Below are 26,363 nucleotides of genomic sequence, written 5' to 3'. Positions count from 1 at the left end.
ATTTGCTTTGTGTGTCGACAATGCAGGTCAAACAAGCAAACCAAAAGAAAATAAAGCTGTGTCAGCTGAGAAAGAACGCCAGGCAGTAATGAAAGTGGAAGATTGCTAAACTTTTCAGAGCCAGAATGTTTCTCATCAAGCATATACAGAGGACAAATAACAAAGAACAACACAGCACAGGAAACAGGCCCTTCAGCCCAACGAGCCCGCGCCGCCATTTTAACAATATGAGTGCCCTCCTCTACCCATGACCACTTAGTAACAGAGAATTCCTAAATCAACAGCCATGCTAGGTACTTGGTAATGATACATGCCTTTGTTGAATCTTATCCTGCACCATGATAGCTATGAATGAATGCTACAACTCTGGTCCAACAAAGATTTGCTTGTAACCTAGAGAAAGTACATTTCCGAGAATCAACATGCAGCAGCAGCAGGGTAAAACAGGGGAGGCAATGGCAGAATGCTTTTGTCACTGGATTCAAGATTCAGGGTAATGCTCTGGGGACTTGGGTTTGAATCCCACCATGGCAGATGGTGAAATTTGAATTCATTAAAAGTCAAATGATGACTTGTTCTTTCGAGAAGGAAAACTCTTATCTGGTCTGGCCTACATGTGACTCCAGATCCACAGTGATTGACTTTTAAATAGCCTAGCAACTTTTTTTTTTATAATTTATTCATTCATGGTCCCCAGACTATTACCTTGGGTCACTGGACTACTCGTCTAGCAACAATACCACTATGTCACTGCCTCCCCTGACCCAGTTCAAGGGCAATTAGAGGTGGGCAGCAAATGATGACCTAACCAGTGATGCCCGCATTCAATGAAATAAAAAAAAGCAAGAAATAACTTCCATTTCTCTGTGTTCTGCTTAAAAGCAAAAGTGAAACAAAATTGGATTGCATGACACACTTCCAAGTGATGTCATGCTGCTATCCCTTGAAGTCATATTACAGCAGTTTGTGCATTACTTGCAGTCAGTTTTCCAAGGAGGTGAGAATTAACAGCCTCTGCTAACTTAAGATTGACAGCAGCAAGCTCTGCCCACTTGTGTGGTTGTGCACTAGGGTAGTAAATTTGTTGTCCAGTGCAGTCTCCAGGAGGGCAACTTGGGTTTAAAAGAGGGAAGATTCCTTCACCATGTGTCAGGTCTCAGCGAAGTACAACAGTAGCAAAGACAAAGATGTCAGGTCATATGGGAATACAAGTCATGTCTACAAAATCTGTCAAAACCAGGCTGGTTCTGCAGCCTCCATCATGTTAAAAAAAAATTGGAATGAAGGGTTAAATCAGATTTATTTGGTGTAAGTCACTTTACAAAATTAAAAATTTAAACATTTTAAAAGTGTGATAGATTTGATCAGAATTATTTTACTATATTAAAGATTTATTCATATTTTGATTCAAATATTTTTGGTTAGACAAATAATTTTAAAATGTGACAGAGAAACTTAAAATTCCTACAGTGCAGAAAGAGGCCATTCAGTCCATCAAGTCTGGATTGACTCCCCAAACAACCGTCCCATCAAGGGTTTCCCCTCTATCCCCATACATTTAGCTTGGCCAATTCACCTAACATGCACATCTTTGATTTGTGGGAGCACAGTACAGAAGGGGGCTATTTGGCCCATGGAATCTACACTGACAGCAATCCCACCCAACCCTATCCCCAAACTCCCATGCATTTACCCTAGCTAGTCCCCCTAACACTAAGGGCCAATCCACCTGATCCGCACATCTTTGGACAGCGGGAGGAAACCAAAGCACCCAGAGGAAACCTACACAGAGAGAATGTGCAAACTCCACACACGCAGTGAACCCACTTCCTTTGCACTGAGGCAACAGTGTTACCCGCTGTGCCACTGTGCTGAATACATAATCAGTATGCATTGACCTATTTCAAAACTCTGATAAATCATGTTGAAAATATCGTGTAGGTTAAAACATGTGAAATGATTCACTTATAAGACTTTTTAAAGAAGATTTATCAGCCTTTAATACAAACTACTCTTTAACAAGATTGATCTGATCTTTTCATTATTTTTAATGCCAGTGATGTTTGAGTAATAATACTCTGATTTGTTTGAATAGTTAGAAATATCTTATTTAAAATTTTATTTGCACTGAAATAATGAAAATGTCTGGTAAATCTTTTAAAACGTCAATCTGACTTTTTAAATGTTTTGAAGGTCATTTACACAGATCCATTTTAACATTTTAAACGTCCCCTCTGATTATAACCTTCTCAATGAGAATTGTGAAGTCAGAAGAGTCAGTGCCGGCGAAAAAGAAACCAACTTGTATTTCTGTACGTTATTACTATTCAAATCTAAATTGTTGTTTAAAACTAAAGCTTAATGAACAAAATGGTGAGGCCTCAGGAACAGCATAGATTGGGGTCTCAGAAATGGTATAGATTAGGGCCTTGGAAATAATTAGATTGTTGCCATTACGGGTCTGATGTTACCATTGCATCACACCCGTTCTCGGGTGCAAAAATTTGGTAAAATTGGGCGTGAGGCGATTTGCACAATTCACGCTCACATCTGCACAGATGCCCACTTTACCAAGGCCTGAACCGTGTCCAAAAAGGCGCAATGGCAATTTAAATGCATTTGTATACATCTAAATCGAATTAATGGGCTGCCCGTCTAACTTTACCAGCATTTCCCCCTTTACCATCGTGTTCATGCGTCTGGATTTGGCACGAAGCAGACATGCTCTGCAAAGGTCTGTTTTGGGCGCTCCAGCTTCTGAAGAGATAAGTTCAGAGCTTCTAGCTCTGCTCTCTGATTCAGATCGATGTGGGGGGAATAGAGGGAGGCCAGATCATTCTCTGTCAGGGGGCAGGGAGGAGGGAGGCCAGATCACTTTCTGGTAGGGTGGGGAGGTGGGCAGAGGCCAGATCTTCTCTGGTGGGGGGTGGAGGGGGGTGGTTGAGAAGGGAGGCCCGATCATTCTCTAGTAGGGCAAGGAAGGCGGAGAGGGGCGGGTCAGGTGTATCTCTGGTGGGGGAAGGGGAAGGGAAGAGGGAGGCCGGATGGATCTATGGTGGGTGATCGGTGGGGGGGAAACGGGGGAAGAGGGTCATGATTGGTCAGAGCAGATAGGAGTGAGTGGATAAGGGGTCAGTTATGTTGTGGGGGTGGGGTGATGTCTCTGAGGGCCATCGCTCCCGCTTTTTGCTCCCAGGACGCTTCATAAGAACATAAGAACATAAGAAATAGGAGCAGGAGTAGGCCATCTAGCCCTTCGAGCCTGCCCCGCCATTCAATAAGATCATGGCTGATCTGTCGTGGCTCAGTTCCACATTCCCACCCTCTCCCCATAACCCTTAATCCCCTCTCTTATCAAAAACCCATCAACCCGCTTCTTAAAAATATTTAGCGAGGCAGCCTCCACCACTTCAACGGGCAGAGAATTCCAGAGATTCACCACCCTTTGAGTGAAGAAGTTCCTCCTCAACTCCGTTCTAAACCGCCTCCCCTTTATCTTGAGGCTGTGCCCCCTAGTCCTACTGTCTTTTTTGAGCGGGAAGAGTCTCTCCACCTCTATCCTATCCATCCCATTCATCATCTTATACGTCTCAATGAGATCTCCCCTCATTCTTCTAAACTCTAACGAGTACAAGCCTAGTTTATTCAGCCTCTCCTCATAGCTCAACCCCCTCAACTCCGGTATCAGCCTAGTAAACCTCCTCTGCACTCCCTCCAAGGCCAAAATATCCTTGCGCAGGTGCGGCGCCCAAAACTGCACACAGTACTCCAGCTGCGGCCTCACCAATGCCCTATACAGCTGCAGCAAGACCTCCCTACTTTTATATTCAATCCCCCTCGCTATGAAGGCCAGCATCCCATTCGCCTTCCTGAGCACCTGCTGCACCTGCAGGCTGGGTTTTTGCGACTCATGCACAAGGACCCCGAGGTCCCTCTGCACCGTCGCCTGCTGCAGTTTTTCGCCACGTAAGTAATAGTCCTTCCTACCATTCTTCCTACCAAAGTGGACCACCTCACACTTGCCAACATTAAATTCCATTTGCCATTTCCTGGCCCATTCGCCCAGCCTATCTAGATCCTTCTGCAGACTCTCCACACCCTCCGCACAATTTGCCGTTCCCCCAATCTTGGTGTCATCAGCAAATTTCGACACCCTACACTCGGTTCCCTCCTCCAGATCATCTATATAAATGGTAAATAGCTGAGGCCCCAGCACCGACCCCTGGGGCACCCCACTAGTCACCAACCGCCAATCCGAATAGCACCCATTCACCCCCACTCTCTGCCTCCTATTTGACAACCAATCCTCTATCCACGCTAACACCCTACCCCCAACTCCATGTCCTCTGACCTTCTGCAGTAACCTCTTGTGAGGTACCTTGTCAAACGCCTTCTGAAAATCCAGAAAGACCACATCCACCGGCTCTCCTCTATCCACCGCCCTAGACACATCCTCATAGAACTCCAGTAAATTTGTCAGACACGACTTCCCTTTAATGAAACCGTGTTGCGTCTGCCCTATCAAGCAATTCCCTTCAAGATGCCTCGCAATTTCCTCCTTAATGACGGATTCTAACATTTTACCTACCACAGACGTTAAACTAACTGGCCTATAATTCCCCGCCTTTTGCCTGGCACCCTTCTTAAACAACGGCGTAACATTAGCCGTTTTCCAATCTTCCGGCACTTCCCCGGAATCCAGCAACGTCTGGAAAATAACCACCAAGGCATCCACTATCACCTCCGCCATTTCTTTCAGAACCCTCGGATGCATTCCATCCGGTCCTGGGGACTTGTCCACAATCAGCCCCTCCAGTCTGTCGCGCACCACCTCTCTAGTAACAGTAATGTCATTAAGACCCTCCAGTCCTACCACCTTTCCATCGCTAACACCCGGCAAATTATTCACGTCCTCCTCCGTGAAGACAGAAACAAAAAAGTTATTCAAGACCTTAGCCATATCCCCATCCCCTACCACTAGATCCCCTTTCTCATCCTCTAAGGGACCAACGTTTACCCTAGCCAGCCTCTTCCTTTTTATATATTTATAAAAACTCTTGCTATCCTTTTTTATATTAAGCGCTAGCCCAGCTACATAGTTTCTTCTACCCTCCTTTATCAACTTTTTTGTCAATCTTTGTTGACATTTAAACCTTTCCCAATCCTCTTTTCGCCCACTGCTCTTAGCTACTCTAAATTCCTCCGCTTTTAATTTAACACTTTCCTTCACCTCCTTCGTTATCCACGGCTTATTACCTCTCTTCCTACTGTCCTTTTTAACCATCGGAATAAATTTCTGCTGAGCACCAAGAAAGATCTCCTTAAAGATCCTTCACTGCTCCTCAGCAGACCTACCTTCCAACGCGCTCCCCCAGTCCACATTCGCCAATTCTTCTCTCATCCTACCGTACTCCCCTCTATTCAAACAAAGGACGCGTGTCCGGGAACCCACTTTCTCCTCCTCCATCTGCAACAGAAACTCCACCATACAATGATCACTCTCTCCAAGAGGATCCTTCACCGCAAGGTCCCTAATTCTACCCGCCTCATTACATAGCACCAGATCCAAGATAGCCTTCATCTGCTTTTGTGGCCTGAGAGCAATGTGATAGGGGTGCGTTTTTCAAAATTTCTTTTTCACAGCGCATGCACCGTTCAAAGCTCCAATCGGAGCTGCAGCATTTCGGGTGCAATAAGCCCCACCCACAGCGTAATTCAGACTGCAAGTTTTTTTCAGGCTAAGTGCATATGGCGGTGCCTAAGAGCAGTTTTCAAAGTCTGATCTGAACTGCACCCAGATTCAGCACTTTGAATCAAAATGGGAAAATCGGGCCCTATGTGTTTGAGTTTCTAGAGTGGTAACTTGAACACACAATTTTCTAACTTGGAATTAGATTTCTTCCACTGAGCCTTTCCTAACACCTGGGATTTGTTTTTTTTACCCCTGCCAGGGCTGGGAGTCGGAGTAGACTTGGAATTTTTAACCATGACCAGCTTATCTGCAAGTGGCAGGGAGCCAATTGTGAAAGATACATGCCCATTGAAAGAGGGTGCCAGTTGGTCTCCAGGTTTCCAGAGGAAGCGGTGAGCAGCTTAGCTGTCTGCAGCCGGCTTCCCCAAGGCAAGCCAGAAATCCAGGCAGGCTTAAAGCCCTTCCGGCCTGCCTAAGTGCAGCAACAACCGGAGGCACTCAATAGAAAGGTCCCCTCTTAACATTGACCCAAAAGCCATTGTTAAAATTTGGAACTTGATAATTTTGGTGAGAGCGTGACACAATTTTTGAACACTGTCTCCATCACTTGCCTACTGCTGGGGCCTCCAACTCATTTGTTTGGGCGCAAGCCTACCCTCTGACCATTACTTGTCTGCCCTGGGGAAAATCACAGTGAGTGTCTGTTGCTCACATACTGCGGGGATTCTGATCTAACTTCAGCCAGATTGCGGACTTCAGAAGGTGGCAGGAAAAGTTCCACATCAGAGGCAATCTGATCTGAAGTTGGCAGCTTTGAACCATTGTTTGGAGTGTATCAGCTACAAAAGGTGTCAGTGCTCACAGATTAAGGGGGGAAGGAATAGGACAGGGCCCTTGCTTCCAATTTTTACACATTGATGGACATCAGGAGATTCCACCTGTGGCAGTCGAGGGAGAATAGCCTCAGCCTTAGACAAGTCATCCAGCATAGGCCCGGGAGATGAAATATCAGCCAGAGGGTATGTCCCAACAAGAGCCACATCTGCAGAGCACAGGGAGGAAGAGAAGAAGAGAAAATTGATACAAAAAAAAGAGAAAGATTATGGCCAGAATTTTACCAGCACATCAGTCATGGGGCAGAGTATGGGCAGATCCAATGCCTTGGGTGGGATTTTACAGTTTTGGGGTGAGGGAGGTTGTAAAATCCCACTCTATAAGTTTTAGCAGTCTCAGACCAAGTAGGAATAACAACAATTTGTATTTACATAGCCCCTTTGACCCAATAAAATGTCCCAAATTAATCCCCAAGGGACATTATAAAACAACATATGACATTAAGGATGGAATTTTCCCATCCTGCCCAGCATAGAAGTTGTAGTTGGCGGGGCGGACCATGCAAAGGTCAGTTTATCTTGCGTGGAATTGTCCAGTTTTTGGGCGAGCACAGCTGGAAAATCCCGCCCTAGGTCTCATAAGGTCTGACCTGAGCTTGGTCAAAGGCAAAAGTTTAAGGAGTGTGTGTTAAAGAATGAAAGTGAGCCAGAGAGGTGGAGGGTTCCAGAGTCTGGAGCCTAGGCAGCTGTAGGCCTGGCCGCCAATGGTGGAGCGATTCAAATCAGGAAGAGCGGAATTTGAGGAGCGCAGATATCTTAGATATCTAAAGAGATAGGGAAGGGTGATACCATGGAGGGATTTGAAAACAAAGAAGTAAATTTTAAAATTGAGGCAACATTTAACTGAGAGCCAGCGTAGGTGACTGAATGCAGGACTAATGAACAAATGGTAATTGGTGCAAGATAGGACACAGGCAACAGAGTTTTGGGTGAACCTGGGTCTGTGAAATGTAGGAGGCCATTCAGACATATATTAGCACACTCGAGGTAACAAAGACATTCCATGGTTTTATCAGCAGCTGAACTGAATGAGGGCTGGAATCAGGAATGATACAGAAATGGAAAGAGGCTAGCTTGGTGATGGTGTAAATGTCATCAAAAGCTCAACTCTAGGCCAAATATGACATTGAGATTTCCAACCGCCAGGCTCAGTTTCAGGTGGTGGCCAGGGAGAAAGATGCAGTTTGTCATGGGGACTGAAAATAATGAACCTAGTGAAATGGTGCAACGACATTAATCTCTCTCTTAATGTTAGTGAGATGAAAGAGCTAGTTATCAACTTCAGGAAACATAGTGGAAGACATGTCCCTGTCTATATCAATGGGAATGAAATGGAAATGATTAGGATCTTCAGGTTTCTAGGTGTTCAAATCACCAGCAACCTGTCCTGGTCCCTCCACACCAACACTATAGTTAAGAAAGCCCACCAATGCCTCTACTTTCTCAGAAGGCTAAAGAAATTCAGCATGTCCACTATGACTTTCAGCAATTTTTACAGATGCACCACAGAAAGCATCCTTTCCAGATGTATCACAGCTTGGTATGGCTTCTGCTCTGTCCAAGACTGCAAAAAGCTACAAGGTGTTGTGAACATAGCCCAATCCATCATGCAAACCAGCCTCCCATACGTTGACTCCTTCTACACTCCCTGCTGTCTCAAAAAAGCAGCCAGCAAAATCAAGGACTCCACGCATCCCGGACATACTGTGTTCCAGCTTCTTCCATCAGGAGAAAGATACAAAAGTCTGAGATCATGTACCAACAGACTCAAGAACAGCTTCTTCCCTACTGCCATCAGACCTTTGAATGATCCTACCATATATTAAGCTCTTCACCCTTCCTGTAACTGCAACATTATATCCTGCACCCCATCCTTTCCTTCTCGCCTATATACTCTACGAACAGTATGTTTTGACTATGCAGCGCACAAGAAACAATTTTTTCACTGTATATCTGTGACAAAAAATCAAATCAAATCAAAATCAAATCAATGGTTTCAGTCTTCCCAATATTTAATTGGAGAAAATTTTTGCACATTCTAGTACTGGATGTTGGACAAGCAGGCTGAGAATTTAGGAACAGTGAAGAGGCTGTGAGAGATGACAGCGAGGCAATTTTGGGCATCGTCTATGTGTATGTGGGAACTGATGTGTTTTCCAATGATGTGGCTGGAGGGTAGCATTGTAGAATAGAAATAGGGGAGAGCCAAGGATAGCTTTCTCGGGGACTCCAGAAATAACTATGTGGGAATGGGAAGAGAAGACATTGATGATGAAGAGCTCAATTGTGCTGGTCCTTTATTGACATGTTTATAAAATTATCTGTTTCTGGAGAAGAGAAAATGTGATTGGTAAGATACAGATAAAATCAAACTGTTCGGCTATGATTTGGACACTAAACTACCATTTATTTTTGTAATTATAACAATGGCATCGAGAACCCTTAATTTAACAAAACACTGATGGCAAGCAGCATATAATTTGATTCACAACCTTTGACCTGTGCAGGATATGAGGTTTATGCATTATGCTGTGAAAGTGATATTTGGTCAGCTTATATAGATAGGGAAGAAATATAAGTGCTTTTTGTGCAGCATGGCTTTACATCTGGGTTAACACCGTTCAGACACAGAGGGTGTAGCATTAATAGAGCACAGAAAGACAATAAGCAACCTGAGGGCAAAAATACATTTCAAATGTCTGTTTCTCTGACAGAAAAGCCTAAATGCCCTGGGATAATGATTAGATATTTCCATTTGCATTGGCGTCAGACTGAACTTTTCAAAGTCGACAAAAGTAAATAAATTTCTCTATTTGTCCTTTGTGCAGTGGATGCGAATCTGGGTAAAAAGGGAGCTTGATAATATAAACCTTTATTCTCTTTTCCAAAGGGCACAGCTTCAGTTGTGGGGAAAGCATTCCCAGGAAAACAATTGCCCTCCGCTAATAATCCTGCCTTAGCTCCGTCCGCAAGCATGACTCCAATCTTCCAGTCACTTGCCATTTCAACTCAGCATCTTACTGTCCTAGCCATATGTCCATCCTCGACCTGCTGTAGTGCTCCAGTGAAGACCAACACAAACTGGCCGAACAACACATTACAGTCCTTAGGACCCAACACTGAGTTCAACAACTTTAGAGTGTGAACTCTCCCATCCATGTTGACTCCCCCCTTTTGTTTTCTGTTATTTGGTTCCCCTGGCTTGTCTCAACACAATCTCAATCCTCCCCCACATGGTCACTATTAACACACTTGAGTTCCTAATGGCACCATTAACAGCTCTTTTGTTTTATGTCCATAACATTACTGTCAATCTTTCCTTAGATCCAACCCATCACTGACTTTCCATTCTATTCCACTCCCTTCTCCAAATACACAATTCTTCACATTTCTATCCCTCTTCAGGTCTGTAGAAGGGTAATATGGAGTCGAAACATTAACCATGTTACTCTCGCCACAGATGCTGTCAGATTTGCTGAATTTATCCAGCATTTTCTGTTTCTTATTCCAATTGTCCTCTGTTGCCTCATTAAGCATCCATGCAATTCAACACCCTACACAGGCAGCATTAGGGGTAATATGGTAAAGAGAATCAGGTGAAGCTGTGAAACAGGTTTTCATTATGCAATAGGGGAGCTGGTGACCTCGTGGTATCACTACTAGACTATTAATCCAGAAACTCAGTTAATGTACTGGCAACCCAGGTTCAAATCCTACCATGGCAGATGAATTTGAATTCAATTTTAAAAATCTGGAATTAAGAATCTACTGATAAATATGAAACCACTGTGTATTGTCAGAAAAACCCATCTGCTTTCCTTACTTGGTCTGGCCTATATGTGAGTCCAGAGCTACAGAAAGTTGACTCTCAACTAGGGATGGACCATAAATGCTGACCATCCAGCGACGCCCAAGTCACAACAATGAATAAAAGAAAAGTGCTTTGGGACATCCTGAAATCATTGAAATACCTGATTGAAATAAAGATCCTCTCCTCCTAACCAATACATAATCAAGCATTCATTTTCATAGAATCCCTACAGTACAGAAGGAGGCCATTTGGCCCTTCAAGTCTGCCCTGACTATACTTCCACCCAGGCCCTCATTTCCCATAACCCTCATTTAATGATGATCCCCCTGACACTAGGGTCAATTTAGCATAGCCAATCAAACTAACCCGCGCATCTTTGAATTGTGAGAGGAAGCCGGAACACCCAGACAAAACCCACACAGACATGGGGAGAACGTGCAAACTCCACGAGGCAGGAATTGAACCTGGGTCCCTGGTGGTGTGAGGCAGTAGTGTTAATCATTTGCATGACTTGACCTTAACTTGCTGCCTGTCTGTAAACAGCTTAGTTTTACATTTGAAGACTGGAGAGTGCCTGTCTGCCACCTGCAGTGTTCCTTTGAGCCCCGGGTTACAGGCCAGCAATATTTCTGTCACTGCTTTCCACAACATTCTGGTGTTCAATTCAATATGTCGCCTGTTTAGAATTAATCTTACAGTCAGCGGCATTGTGTAGCTCAAACGTATAAAGGTGCAAACAATCCCCAGCCCTGTGAAGGCATTTTTAGCACATGTTCCAACTATATTTAGTGGCCATTATCCTACAATTGTACCATTCTTAGCAATGTTAATATAAAGGGATGGGAATTATAGATCTCCCATCTCCAAACAGATGGACTGTCATTTATTTTAATATTTTATATGCTTTAAATTTTGTTTCTTTGTTTTTTTCCCCCGTATCTCCTGTCATCTCAGGAGGTAATGGACAGCTTATTCACTGTTTCCGATAGTTTTTGAAGCACTCGATTCCTGGAAATTCCATGGAGATCTCAGAGAATTGCTAAAAAATGGTGGATTATTCATCCCGAAGCAAATGGGATCAAACTTGCCAACTGCACATATTCAGTTACTACTCTTGTGACAAAGGAACATTTGGCAACATTATCATCCTACCTGGGAGAACCCAGGGGAAATTGCAATTTTCGAGGATTTCTCTCCCACTAAACACATCTGTGTGACCAGGTTATACACAAAAAAGAAAAAGAAAGCCGGCTATGTTAGGTGAATTTTCCATGCCTGATGCTGGCCAGGGGCAGGCATGTGAACTTGGAGCAGGAGGTGCCGTGAGTCTGTTCTAAGTACATTTTCCAAAACTGATTGCTGATTAGCAGAACAGGTGGTGCGCCTCCTACATTTTGTGGCCACTTTGGCTACCGATGCCAACAGAAATTGTTGCTAGGGGCCAACTGCAACTCCACAGCACTCCTAATTTGACCCCTGACCCATTGTCGCTTTGGACCTTCCATCCTATTCTCGAACTTACCTTTAGGCCATAGCTGGCAAAGGCAGGCCACTCAATTCAATTTATTCAGATGGGCAATTTGCCTGTGGGGCCATGACAGGCTCTGGCAACTCATTCGACTAATAATAATGAGGCCTGAGGCCTAATATTGGACTTGCCTCAGGGCTCCTGGTCCAGATGGAAACTGCTTGCAGCTTATTCTGGGCCTGAAAATGGATGTGGAGATGCCGGTGTTGGACTGGGGCAAACACAGTAAGAAGTCTCACAACACCAGGTTAAAGTCTAACAGGTTTATTTAGTAGAAAATGCCACAAGGTTTCGAGGCTCTGCCCCTTTGTCAGTGAATGGGGGTTTCTGATTACAAACCGGGCATATAAAGGCACACACTCAGTTTACAGAACACTGATTAGAATGCGAGTCTTTACAGCTATTCAAGGCTTAAAGATGCAGACAATGTGAGTGGAGATAGCATTAAACAACCACACACCCTCAAACAGACCCTTGTCTACAGTAAACTACCCAGCCTTCAGGAGAACAGTGACCATGGCACCACACAACCCTGCCACAGCAACCTTTGCAAGACATGCCGGATCATCAACACGGATGCCCTCATCTCACGTGAGAACACCATCCACCAGGTACGCGGCACATACTCTTGCAACTCGGCCAACATTGTCTATTGATATGCTGTAGAAAAGGATGTCCCGAGGCATGGTACTATGTAGACGCTACGACAACAGGTGAATGAACACCGTTCGACAATCACAAAGAACAAAGAACAACACAGCACGGGAAACAGGCCCTTCGGCCCAACGAGCCCACGCCACCATTTTAACAATGTGCTTTTCCTCCTCCATCCTTGACCCATGTCTATGCTTATGGTACCCCCATTGGAAACCAGATTAAGGGGAGAATTACCAGGAAAGACTGTTCTCTTCCTGTTGGCAAACACTTCAGTGGTCACGGGCATTCGGCCTCTGACCTTCGGGTGAGCATTCTCCAAGGCGACCTTCACGACACACGACAGCGCAGAGTCGCTGTGCAGCAGGTGGTCAGGAAGGCGAATGGGATGCTGGCCTTCATAGCGAGGGGGATTGAATATAAAAGTAGGGAGGTCTTGCTGCAGCTGTATAGGGCATTGGTGAGGCCGCAGCTGGAGTACTGTGTGCAGTTTTGGGCGCCGCACCTGCGCAAGGATATTTTGGCCTTGGAGGGAGTGCAGAGGAGGTTTACTAGGCTGATACCGGAGTTGAGGGGGTTGAGCTATGAGGAGAGGCTGAATAAACTAGGCTTGTACTCGTTAGAGTTTAGAAGAATGAGAGGAGATCTCATTGAGGCGTATAAGATGATGAATGGGATGGATAGGATAGAGGTGGAAAGACTCTTCCCGCTCAAAAAAGACAGTAGGACTAGGGGGCACAGCCTCAAGATAGAGGGGGGGCGGTTCAGAACGGAGTTGAGGAGGAACTTCTTCACTCAAAGGGTGGTGAATCTCTGGAATTCTCTGCCCGTTGAAGTGGTGGAGGCTGCCTCGCTAAATATTTTTAAGAAGCGGGTTGATGGGTTTTTGATAAGAGAGGGGATTAAGGGTTATGGGGAGAGGGCGGGAAAGTGGAACTGAGCCACGACAGATCAGCCATGATCTTATTGAATGGCGGGGCAGGCTCGAAGGGCCAGATGGCCTACTCCTGCTCCTATTTCTTATGTTCTTATGTTCTTATGTTCTTATGAAACTGATAGCCAAATTCCGCACACAGAGGACGGTCTCAACAGGGATCTTCAGTTCAAGTCACACTATCTGTAACCCCGATGACTCGCCTGGGCTTGCAACATCTCACTTACTGTCCTGTCTGGAGACAATACACATCTCTTTAACCTGTGCTTAAAACTATCCTCACTCACACTGTCTGCACCTGTAAGACTGGATTAACTGTAAAGACTCGCATTCTAATCAGTATTCTGTAAACTGTGCGTGCCTTTATATGTCCTGTTTGTGATCAGAGCTCCCCATTCACCTGATGAAGGGGCAGAGTCCGGAAAGCTAGTGGCGTTTTCTACCAAATAAACCTGTTGGACTTTAACCTGGTGTTGTGAGACTTCTTACCTTGAAAATGGAGCCAGTGGAATTTCTACTCCAGTATTTATAATAAAGGCTGAAGATTGAGAGGAATCCCTTCAAAGTCAGTGACCCACTCACACACAATTCATAAATCATTCGAGGTCTGTTTTTACGACTATTATCTAAAATCCCCGACAGACCTCTAGCTTTGTAACACACACTCAGCCAGACTGGAATAAATCACTTTAACCATGTAACATATTGGAGCATTAAATTTATATACAGAAGCTGTAAATTATAAATGGTACCACACATTTAGCAGCAGTAATAAGAGCCTTCACATAACACAGTTAAGAATTAAGGATAAATCAGGTGAACCTGAAATACAGCTTAGTATATACAGTTAAAGTGAACTATTTGGTGCAAGAATCCTGCCATTTAATTCTCCCTCCTAAATACAGGAAGGATGCTCAATTTCAAATTCTTAAGGTATTGTTTGACAGCAATATTTAACATTGACTGCAGTGCTGGGCTCTAGTGTTTTCAAATCAATTTAATTCAGCCTGCCTTTCGATTAATTTTGATTAACCTCTTCATCGCTCATTCAAGTGTCCTTCTATCTCCCAAATTGATATAAGGAACATGTTGCGAGGCAAGAGAATCGATAACAATCACCAATTTCTCCACCAACACTGTGAAGAGGTGCTGGATAATTTGACATGTCTTTTATGTGTTCTTTAGGTCTTGAAGAAGTTCTGAGTTTTGTATGGTTGAACACTAACTGTTTATTGATGACACATAACTATGTACAAATATATAACGTACGGCCCTCTATGAGTTAGCTCCATGCTTGCTTCCACATGGGTCTCTGTTCAGTTCACAGCTGACCCTAGTCTCAGATAATATGTCTTTTTACATCACACTGTGAGTAGTCCTGTTTCCCAGTCCCACATTAGTCCTTGCTCTGCCAAATAACCTTATATAACAATGTTGCTTCATATTTTCCCTCTCCAGAAAAAAATAGCTGTTTCCATAGCTTGGCAGTGCATGGCAACTGAATATAATTAATTCTCAGCAAGACAGGCATTTATTTCCTATCCCTACCTACCTTGGAAAGGCGATAGTGGGTCTTTTAAATACACTGATAATAAAGATCAAAACACAGGAGAGAGAGGTTAGAGTAGGCCTTTGAATCTGCTCTGTCAATCAATAAAACATGACTGATCATTTACCTCAAAAACATCTTTCCAAACTATCCCCATATCCTTTAATGTCCAAAACTCTGTCAGTCCCTGTCCTGGATATGCTCTCAACATTGAGCATTAACAGAGATAGAGAATTCCAAAGATTCATAACCTTTTGAGGGAAGAACTTTCTTCTCATCTGTGTCCTAATAGCATTGCTGCCTCACAGCACCAGGGACCCAGTTTGATTCCTGGCTTGGGTCACTTTCTGTGCAGAGTCGTCATGTTCTCCCTGTGCCTGTGTGGGTTTCCTCCAGGTGCTCCGGTTTGCTCCCACAGTCTAAAAGACATGCTGGTTAGATGCATTGGCCATACTAAATTCTTCCCCAGTGTACCAGAACAGGTGCCAGAGTGTGGCAACTAGAGGATTTCCACAATAACTTTGTTGCAGTGTTAATGTAAGCCTACTTGTAGACCACACTAACAAATAAACTATAAACTTAAATAACTAACATTTATCGTAGTCTGTATTCTAGATTTCCTGGCCAGGGAAAACATTTTCTCTGCATCTATCCTGTCAACACAGTAAGAAATCTCACAACACCAGGTTAAAGTCCAACAGGTTTATTTTGTAGCAAAATCCACTAGTTTTCGGAGTGCTGCTCCTTCGTCAGGTCACTTTGTCAGGACTCCTCCTACCTGACAAAGGAGCAGTGCTCCGAAAGCTTGTGGCTTGTGCTACCAAATAAACCTGTTGGACTTTAACCTGGTGTTGTGAGACTTCTTACTATGTTTACCCCAGTCCAACACCAGCATCTCCACATCATGTCTATCCTGTCAAGCCACTTAAAAATTTTATGTTCCAACCAGATCGCTTCTCATTCTTCTAAACTCTGAGGAATACAGGCCTAGCTTACTCATTGGAACCAGTCTAGTGAACCTTTGTTGCTCTCCCTCTAGGGCAGATATGTTCTCCCTGAGTGAAGGATATCAAAACTACATACACAGCTCCAGGCATAACCTCACCAATGTCTTGTATTATTGTGGTAAGACATTTTACTGTTATAATCCAATCTATTAGTAACAAAAGCTAACATCTTCCTTCCTAATTTCTTGCCGTAAGTGCATTTTATCATGCTGAATTTCGTATGCAATGATAGCCAGATCCCTCTGAAATTACATCTCCTGGTCTCTCAACGTACAGAAAATACTCTCCTCTTTCTATTTTTTTACCAAAGTAGATAAGTTGCAACTTTGCCACATTGCATTCCGCCTGCTACCTTCTTACCCAATCTATCCAGATCCCCCCTGCAGACTCTTTGCATCCTCCTCATCACTTACTTTTCCACCTAACTTTGTATTATCAGCAAACTAGGATATGTTACACTTGGTCCCTCATCAATGTCATTATTAAAGAAGCCCAAATACTGATCCTTGCCATACCTCAATTATTACAGCCTGGCAGCCCAAAAATGCCCATTCTATTCCTATCTGTTTTCTGTACCTTAACCAATCCTTAATGAATGCTTATACCACCGCAATCCTATGAGTCCTTACTTTGTGTAATAACCTCTTGATTAGTGTACTATTGAATATTGAATTGAAAATCCAAATGTCCTGGTTCTCCAATGACAGAAGATAGTAAATCCTTCACTAATGAAGATCATGGGAAGATTTGTCTCTGTGGTCGTTACCATGACTGAAGAGCCCAATTCTTGCTCTGTGGGTTCATTAACTGTTCAGAATCTCCTGGACGGGAAGGGCTCTGATATTAATAGATTTATTCCATTATCTGTGCCTTTCTTCACCACCTCCCATCTATTAATCTCAAACTTGTCGGTTTTGTGCCCACTGCCTTTATTGGCAGCTTCTAGCTCCCACACCATTTGGTCAATGTCAGGCTGAGGGAGCTGTCTTTGAAGCGTTTGCAAGATGCACTGCAGCCTGACTTAGTAAAGCATAATCCATCATAAGCATTAAAGCACAGTCCATCTCTTTGCTGAACATCTTCGGTGCGTCCGCAAACAGGACCCAGACCTGCCTGTCGCTTGCCACTTCAACACATTATCCTACTCTCCAGTCTGCATGTCTATCTTTGGCTTTTTGCAATGTTCCAGTGACCAGTGCAACTGGACGAACAGCACCTCATTTTCCGATTGGGCACTTACTGCCCTCTGGACTGAACATTGAGTTCAACAACTTCAGAGCATGAACTCTCCCCTCCACCTTCACCTCGTTTTCATTTATTTTATTTCATTTCATCTCATCTCGTTCATCCATTTGATCATCCTTCTTTTTCAGTTCTATTTTCTCACTTCTCCATTCCAGCTTTCCTTCTTTCCCATCCCACTGCTCCCCCCCCGACCCAACTATGCCTGTCACATACCCCCCACCCACCCACCCACCTTTCAGGGCTACTGCCATATCCCTCAGGCAGTCTTTTAACAAACTGAACCTCTGTTCTGCCATTCTCGCATTCTGGTCATTTAATGGACGCTATTATACCTTCTCAGCCTTTTGTATCTCTATTTACATTCCCCTTGTCCAGTTCCACACACCGTCCCCTCTCCCCATCCCAATAATATAAATCTCTGCTGATTCTCTTTGCTTTTAGCTGTGACAAAGGGCCAGCCAGACTCAAAACATTGGCTCTATTCTTTCCCCACAGATGCTTTCAGACCTGCTGAGATTTTCCAGCATTTTCTATTTTTGTTGTCCGTCATGAAAAACTGCTTTTAGTATTCTGGAATACTACAGCCATGAGACGCGCTATGCCCAACGCAATGGAAATTACATCCTATTAGTTACATCCACCAGAAACTCTTCAGGGGGATCTTACCTGTTGTTCACACCATATTCCCACTACAACAAGGTCAGAGAATTTGGTGGCCAGTCAAATCTCTATTCACTGCAGTGGGATAGGAAAATGAGATTCCGGCCTTGATAGAATTAAACTGTTTTCCTTTCATAATCCCGTGTTGACACTGCTTAATTGTATGAGGCTGTAACTTCTGAGCTCCAGAGCCCGTATTGTTGGCGGTACTGACTGGGCAATCACCTTCAGCAGTTCCCTGGTAAAGGTTTGCACAGTAATTATCCAGAAATGCAAACTTGCCCTGGGCAATTGCCCTGTGCTGGAACCACCAAAAATGGGATTTAGATCACAAATTTCAGATGCTTCCAATTGGATGACTTAAGTAATTAATCAGGAAAAGTAAGTAGGATTAAAGTGCCTAACTTCAGGGTAACTATTTGACAGACTCACACCAAACCCCCAGGGGACAGTCCTCCGCAGCCTCCCTCATTCCTCAACCATCACGGCAGGACCTCCCTCACTCCCAATGGATTAAACATCTGGACAAGAACTCCCCAACCCATTGGATTCCCCTCCATACCCTCACAGGGTCTCTTACCCACCCCTCCCTCCCTCTGGGACCAAAACTGACCCGACCAACCTCCACCCACTCTATGACCCAACACACCCATTCCCTGAGACCTGACTGCCCACCCCCCGACACTCCTTAACGCTTCCATGACACCTCCAATGATATCCCCCAAGGTCCTTTCCATCCACACACCCCTAACCCCAGATGACACCCCCAAGCCGAAGTCCTACACTAAGTCTAAACAGTTATTTTCTCTGAAGGCTCTTTAAACTTCAATGAATCTTTAAATTATCTGATTTATGGCAGGTAGTGCTGTAAAATAGAGGGTGAGACTTCCTTCCCTCCAATAGAACTTGCACTTCAGCACTAGGCCTCAGGGATATGCTGCACTGCTTGGACATTGCTTGGCCTGAGTTGGAAGGTTGGGCGAGGTAAGATTTCAGGCACAAAACCGGATGCAGTGTGGCAATCCGATGTTGATCACCACTTGGAGGGGGTTCAGGCTGAGTATGGAGACATGGTGGTATTGTGGTTAGCACTGCTGCCTCACAGCGCCAAGGACCCAGGTTCACTTCTGGCCTCAGGTAACTCTCTGTGGAGTTTGCACATTCTCCCTGTGACTGCACTGGTTTCCTTCGGGTGCTTCGGTTTTCAGCCACACTCCAAAGATGTGCAGGTTAGATTGATTGGCCATGCTAGACTGTTCCTTAGTATCAGGGGAAATTGCAGGGTTAATGTGGGGTTACAGGGATAGGGCTTGGGGGGAATTGTAGTCGATGCAAGCTTGAATGGGCCAAATGGCCTCTTTCTGCACTGTGGGGATTCTATTCTATGATTTTCTAAGTCCCCTGTTACCACGTCTTTAATGAGAGATTTTAGCATTTTGCCTGCCATTAATGATGGCTGACTGGCCTAACCTGATTCCCTGTTTTTTTACCCCTTCTTCCTTTCCTAAATGGCGAGGTTATGTTTACTACTTTCAAAATGGTTTTGACACAATACTTTTTGTCAGAAAGAATAGGAAGCAGTGGATGATTTAAATTGAGAGTGACCACAGAATGTTGCAGAGCAGAAGAACTTGGGTGTCCTTGTACAAGTCAGCGTGCAGGTACATCATGTAATTAGGGAGACAAATGCATTGTCGATTTTATCTCAAGGGGCTGGAGTATATAAGTAGGAAGTCTTGCTCCCTTGAAGCCTTGTGCAGCCCCCGGAGGAAACCCACGCAGACACAGAGAGACCATGCAGACTCCACCGAGACCGTAACCCAGGCCGGGATTGAACCCAGGTCCCTGGCTCCCTGGCGCTGTGAGGCAGCAGTGCTAACCACTGTGCCATCGTGCCTCCCACTGTAAGGAGTACCATACAAGTGAAAGGCGGTTTGGGGCAGGAGGTGAGAGCATAGAGTCTCGATAGCTGAAGGCATGAGTGCTGAGGACGGGTGAAGGAAATGGGAGAAGGAAGCCTGAACCATTGGATCTCAGTGATCGCTGAGGGTTTGGGGACTGAGGGTGCTCACAAAGATGAGGGACAAGGCTATGGAAGTATTTGAACATAGGATGAAAAGTTTAAAATTGAGACCAGAAGCCCAATGTACAGCAGCGAGCACAGGGCTGATAGGTCAACAAGGAGTTTATTAGTGTCACCAGAAGGCTTACATTAACACTACAATGAAGTTACTGTGAAAATCCCCTAGTTGCCACACTCCAGTGCCTGTTCAGGTACACTGACGGAGAATTTAGTGTGGCCAATGCATCTAACCAGACTTTTACGTAGATTATTGATTCTACAAAATATTGCCTATTAAGCATTATGAGAGTTTGCTGTACTTAGTCAACAAGTTCATTCATGATATATTTACAGAATGAACAGACATATGTCTGTATTTATGCTCAGTGATATCATCGAATAACAATAGCTGCAGGCAAAGCTAATGTTTCCATTCTAATTTTCTATTAACTTAATATGACATAAGGGAAACGACTGAGTCTATTTGAGCAGATGCTACACAAGGAGTTAGACAGCAAACATTTCTGCAATACATTACTGCCAAGAGGATTAAGTGTTGCAAGATATAAAGGACTTTTAACAAATGGTCACACTGTTAAGGAGACAGTGAGATAGATTTTGGTCTTCATGGTCGGTGCTGTAAGCCTGTTCCACCTCAGTTTCCATGAAGGACGAGCGATCAGCTTTCCTCGGTTATCATGTAGTGGCGAAGAGAAAAATCTTACTACCCCATCCCCCTGGTGATTTATATAATTTACCATCTAGGGCAGCACAGTGTCTCACAGCACCAGGGACGCATGTTCAATTCCAGCCTTGAGTGATTGTATGGTGTATACATGTTATCCCCATGTCTGCATGGGTTTTCTCTGGGTGCTTTGGTTTTCCTCCCACAGTCTTAAAGATGTGCTGGTTTGGTGCATTGGCCATGCTAAATTCTCCCTCAGCATACCTGAATAGGTGCGAGTAGGGGATTTTCACAATAACTTCATTGCAGTGTTAATGTAAACCTACTTGTGACATCAATAAATACACTTTAAACTTTAAAAGAAAAATCCATGACATCTGAGGTGCTACATCACTGCTCTAACATGCTGAATAGTCCTATTGCAAAAATCTAATATACACTGTGCTATCTTGTACCACAAGCTGTGGCTCAAATGAGAGCACCAGAATCTAGGCTGACACTCCAGTGTAGCACTGAGTGAGTGCTTTGAAGTGCAGTTATTGCCTACTGATGTGAAATGTGAAGTATGCCAATGCATGACAGTTGATACATGATTCTCAGAACAGTGAGTTTGTCCTGTTTGATTGAGTTTGTCACCCGGGATGTTACTGTGTATAGTAGGAAAGGAAAAGGCTGGCTGAGTTTCCCATCCCTCTCCCCACTGCGAGCGGATTTCCCCACCGTTCTGGCCACTTGCCATTGGTCACCAGCAGGATGTTCCGGTCCTGCTGAAGCCACTGGCCATTTGCGTTGCTCACTGGCCGCACTGCCTTGGGCATAACCTGGAGATCCAGCCGGTAGGAAGGGATGGAAAATCCCACCCAAAAACCTGCATTCAGATACAGTTATTGTCCTGACTGGAAACAATACACATCTCTTTAACCTGTCCTTAACCCTCTCTCCACTCACTCTCTCTCTATGAAGGGACTGTCATTTGAATAAGACATTAAAGCGGGGCCCATAGCATTACCTGGAAGAAGAGCACCTGAGTTATCCTCTGTGTTCTGGTCATGATGTGGACATGCTGGCGTTGGACTGGGGGTAAGCACAGTAAGAAGTCTCACAACACCAGGTTAAAGTCCAACAGGTTTATTTGGTAGCACAAGCCCCTTCATTAGGTGTGTGGGAGTTGTGTTCACAAACAGGGCATATGTAGACACAAACTCAATTTACAAGATAATGGTCGGAATGTCCTGACTGAATGGCAAAACATTTGTGAAGCTAATTCTGGTTCTTTCATTCCTAGATTGTGAATGTTGTTTGTGGGAGCTTGCTGTGCTCACATTGTCTGCTCCATTTACTGTACCACAATGACTGCACTCCCAAGGCATTTCATGGCGTAAGGCTCTTTGGGATGACTTCTATCCTCTATTGAATTAGCAGGGAGAGGATTAATGGCAATCTGTATAACTTTTATTTTGCTGATGTAGCCATTAAGTGTTAAGATGTGTAACTCTGATGCGATAAGGTGATCTGCTTTGACAAGGACAGAGGAAAACATTCCACAATTCCACAGAGTGCAGGAATGCCAATGGAATCCTGAGAGCATGTATGATGTGGCTGATGACCTTGGGTCTTCATCCTGAACCTTCAGATGTATTTTAGTATAAATGGCTAATAGATCCTGACTCAGGCAACCTTGACCCTGGGATGGGAGCAGCACTTTGATCTGACAGGTGATGGTTTGCAGATGCAACAAGTCAAAGAGTTGAATAACTGAAACCTACTTATGGGACTCCCTGCTTTCTTAAAACAAAACACACATTCATTCCAGTGCTGTGAGATATTTAACTCTTTCAATGCTTACTGATATAGTGAAGGCTTTTGCAGGGAATGTGCCAATCCAGTCTATCAAGGAACAATGTTGAACCAATTTTTTTTAAATGATGATTTCTAGCTGGGATTCTCCAGTCTCATATGCGCCGCCACTGCTACCAGCAAAAACAGATAATTTGACGCTCAGGCAAATCTCCATTCATAGCAGCGGAACCGGAGAATCTCAGCCGCAGGCGATGTTGGAGAATTCTGGCCTTTATCTATTCATTGATTAAGTAGACTAAAAAGAGCATTCAATTTTCAAGGCCCATTAAGGCCGAAAGATTTCACACAATTTCTGAAATTTCAGAACAATTTCATACGAAGATGAATAGAAATCTGGAAATTCCACTGTCAAAAAGCTATGGAAACTTTCTTATTCATTATAGGCATCATTGCCCATTCGAAGTTGCCTGAAGGCAGTTGGGTCAACCACAATGCTGTGGATCTGGAGTCACGTATAGGCCAGAATGGCAGATTTCCTTCCCTAAAGAGCATTAGTGAACCAGATGGGTTTTTTCCAATAATAGTTTCATGGTCATCAGTAGATTCTTAATTCCAGATATTTTTTATTGAATTCAAATTCCACCATCTGCAGTGTCGGGATTTGAACCCAGGTTCCCAGAACATTAAATGAGCTTCTGGATTAATAATCCAACACTATGCCATCGCCTCACCTGGGACAATTAGAGTTTTCAAGGGCTGAAATGGCTAGAGATCTGTTGGATCTAAGCTTGGATCAAAGACAAGTAAATGGATTTAAGATCCGCATCAACCATGATCAATTGAATGGCAGGTCCACTGGAGAATATTGACCATAATATAATTGAATTCTATATTAATTTTGTAAAGGACATACTCCAATCACAAACAAGACTCTTAAACTTAAGCAAGGAGAAGAGAGCTGGTTAAGATTGATTGGGTAAATTTAAAAAAAAATTCAAAATGCTCAACAAAAATACATTCCATTAAAAAATAAAATTTAGTGAGAATGATTTATCTGTGGTTTACTCAGGAAGTTGATGGTAGTATTAGATTAAAAGAAGAGTTATATAATGTTGTAAAGCATACTGGCAGGCCTGAGGCTTGGGTGTATTGGGAAGGCTGCCAAAAAGTTGATAAAAAGAGAGTAAATAGAAAGAGTAAACTAGTCAGGAATATCAAATGATTATGAACAAATGAATATATAGAAGAGGGGAATAGCGAATGTAAATTTTGGTTGCTTTAGAAACCAATACAGGGGAAATTATCATGGGGAATGAGGAAATGGTGGAGACTTTGAACAAATGTTTTGTGTCTGTCTTTACAGTAGAAGACACAGGTTAAATACCAGACATAGAGGGTAACCTTCTATGTCTGGTATTTCTGGGGGTTAATAAGAAAATGAAAGTAATTAATACTGGCAGAGAAACTTGTGGGACTAAAATCAAACATATCCTCAGGACCTGATGGTCAACATTCGAGGGTTCTACATGGGATGACTGCAGAGATAACAGATGCACTGGCTATGATTTTCTGAAATGATCCTAGCAGATTAGAAATTTACAAATGTGACAGTGTTATTCAAGAAATGAGGTGAATAAATAAAACAGGTAACTACAGACCTGAAGTGGATCAGTTCCACTTTCCCGCTTTCTCCCCATAACCCTTAATTCCATTGTCTATCAGAAACCTGTCTACCCATAGTCCAAAGACGTGCACATGTGACTTAAATATATTCAGTGAGGTAGCCTCCACCACTTCAACGGGCAGAGAATTCCAGAGACTCACTACCCTTTGAGTGAAGAAGTTCCTCCTCAACTCCGATCTAAACTGACCCTTATTTTGAGGCTGTGTCCTCTAGTTCTGCTATCCTTTCTGAGCAGGAAGAATCTCTCTACCTCTACCCTATCCATCCCCTTCATTATCTTATACGTCTCCATAAGATCCCCCCTCAGCCTTCTAAACTCCAACGAGTACAGACCCAGTCTATTCAATCTCTCCTCATAGGCTAACCCCCTCATCTCCGGTATCAGCCTAGTGAACCTTCTCTGCACTCCCTCCAAGGCCAATATATCCTTTCACAAGCACGGTGACCAAAACTGCACACAGAACTCCAGCTGCGGCCTCACCAATGCCCTGTACAGTTGCAGCAAGATCTCCCTGCTTTTATATTCTATCCCCCTCGCTATAAAGGCCAGCATCCCATTAGCCTTCCTGACCACCTGCTGCACCTGCAGACTGGGTTTTTGCGACTCATGCACAAGGACCCCCAGGTCCCTCTGCACCGTAGCATGCTGCAGCTTTTCGCCTTTTAAATAATAATCCCTCCTACTATTATTTCTGCCAAAGTGGATAACCTCACACTTGTTAACATTATACTCCATCTGCCAGGTCCTCGCCCACTCTCTCTGCAGACTTTCCACACCCTCCACACAATTTGCTTTACCACCCATCTTCGTGTCATCAGCAAATTTTGTCATCCTACACTCAGCCCCCTCCTCCAGATCATCTATGTAAATGGTAAATAGCTGAGGCCCCAGCACCGATCCCTGCGGCACTCCACTAGTCACCAACCACCAACCAGAACAGCACCCATTGATTCCAACTCTCTGCCTCCTATTAGACAACCAATCCTCTATCCACGCTAACACCTTACCCCCAACTCCGTGCACCCTAATCTTTTGCAGGAAGCAGTGAGTCGGAATAAATGGAACATTTTGAAGGCAGCATGGTGGCACAGTGACTAGCACTGCTACCTCACAGTGCCAGGGACCCAGGTTCAATTCCTGGCTTGGGTCATTGCCTGCACTCACCGTGTCTGCGTGGGTTTTTTCCAGGTGCTCCGGTTTCCTCCATAGTCCAAAGATGTGCACATTAGGTGCATTGGTCACGCTAAATTGCCCTTAAGTGTCCCAGGATGTGTAAGTTAGAGGGTTTAGCAGGGTAAATATCTGGGGTTACAGGAATAAGGCCTGGGTGGGATTGTTGTCAGTGCAGACTTGATGAGCTGAACGGCCTCCTTCTTAAGTGTAGAATTTAGAACATAGAACATAGAACACTACAGCATAAACAGGCCCTTCAGCCCACAAGTTGCGCCGATCACATCTATACCTACTAAGCCATAGACCTATCTATAACCCCCAATCCCATTAGATCCCATATACTCATCCAGAAGTCTTTTAAAAGACCCCAGCGAGTTCGCCTCCACCACCACTGACGGCAGCCGATTCCATTCACTCACCACCCTCTGAGTGAAAAACTTACCCCTAACATCTCCCCTGTACTTGCTTCCCTGCACCTTAAATCTGTGTCCTCTCGTAGTGACCATTTCAGCCCTGGGAAAGGGCCTCTGAGAATCCACCCTATCTATTCCATTCAACATCTTATAAACCTCTCAACCTTCATCTCTCCAGGGAGAAGAGTCCCAGCTCCCTCAACCTATCTCCATAAGGCATGCCTCCCAATCCAGGCAACATCCTTGTAAATCTCCTCTGCACCCTTTCAATAGCTTCCACATCCTTCCCATAGTGAGGCGACCAGAACTGCGCACAATACTCCAAGTGGGGTCTGACAAGGGTCTTATAAAGTTGCAGCATTACCTCCTGACTCCGAAACTCAATCCCTCGATTAATGAAGGCCAGTACACCATACGCCTTCTTGACCACATCCTCCACCTGCGAGGCTGATTTAAGAGTCCTATGGACCCGGACCCCAAGATCCTTCTGCTCTTCAACACAGCTAAGACTCCTACCCTTGATATTGTATTCCTTCATCCCATTGGTCCTGCCAAAATGGACCACTATACAT

This window comes from Carcharhinus amblyrhynchos, chromosome 15 (genome assembly GCF_965287045.1).
Source record: "Carcharhinus amblyrhynchos chromosome 15, sCarAmb.v2.hapA, whole genome shotgun sequence".
Classification (NCBI taxonomy): domain Eukaryota; kingdom Metazoa; phylum Chordata; class Chondrichthyes; order Carcharhiniformes; family Carcharhinidae; genus Carcharhinus; species Carcharhinus amblyrhynchos.
Note: the sequence above shows the minus strand (reverse complement) of the source record.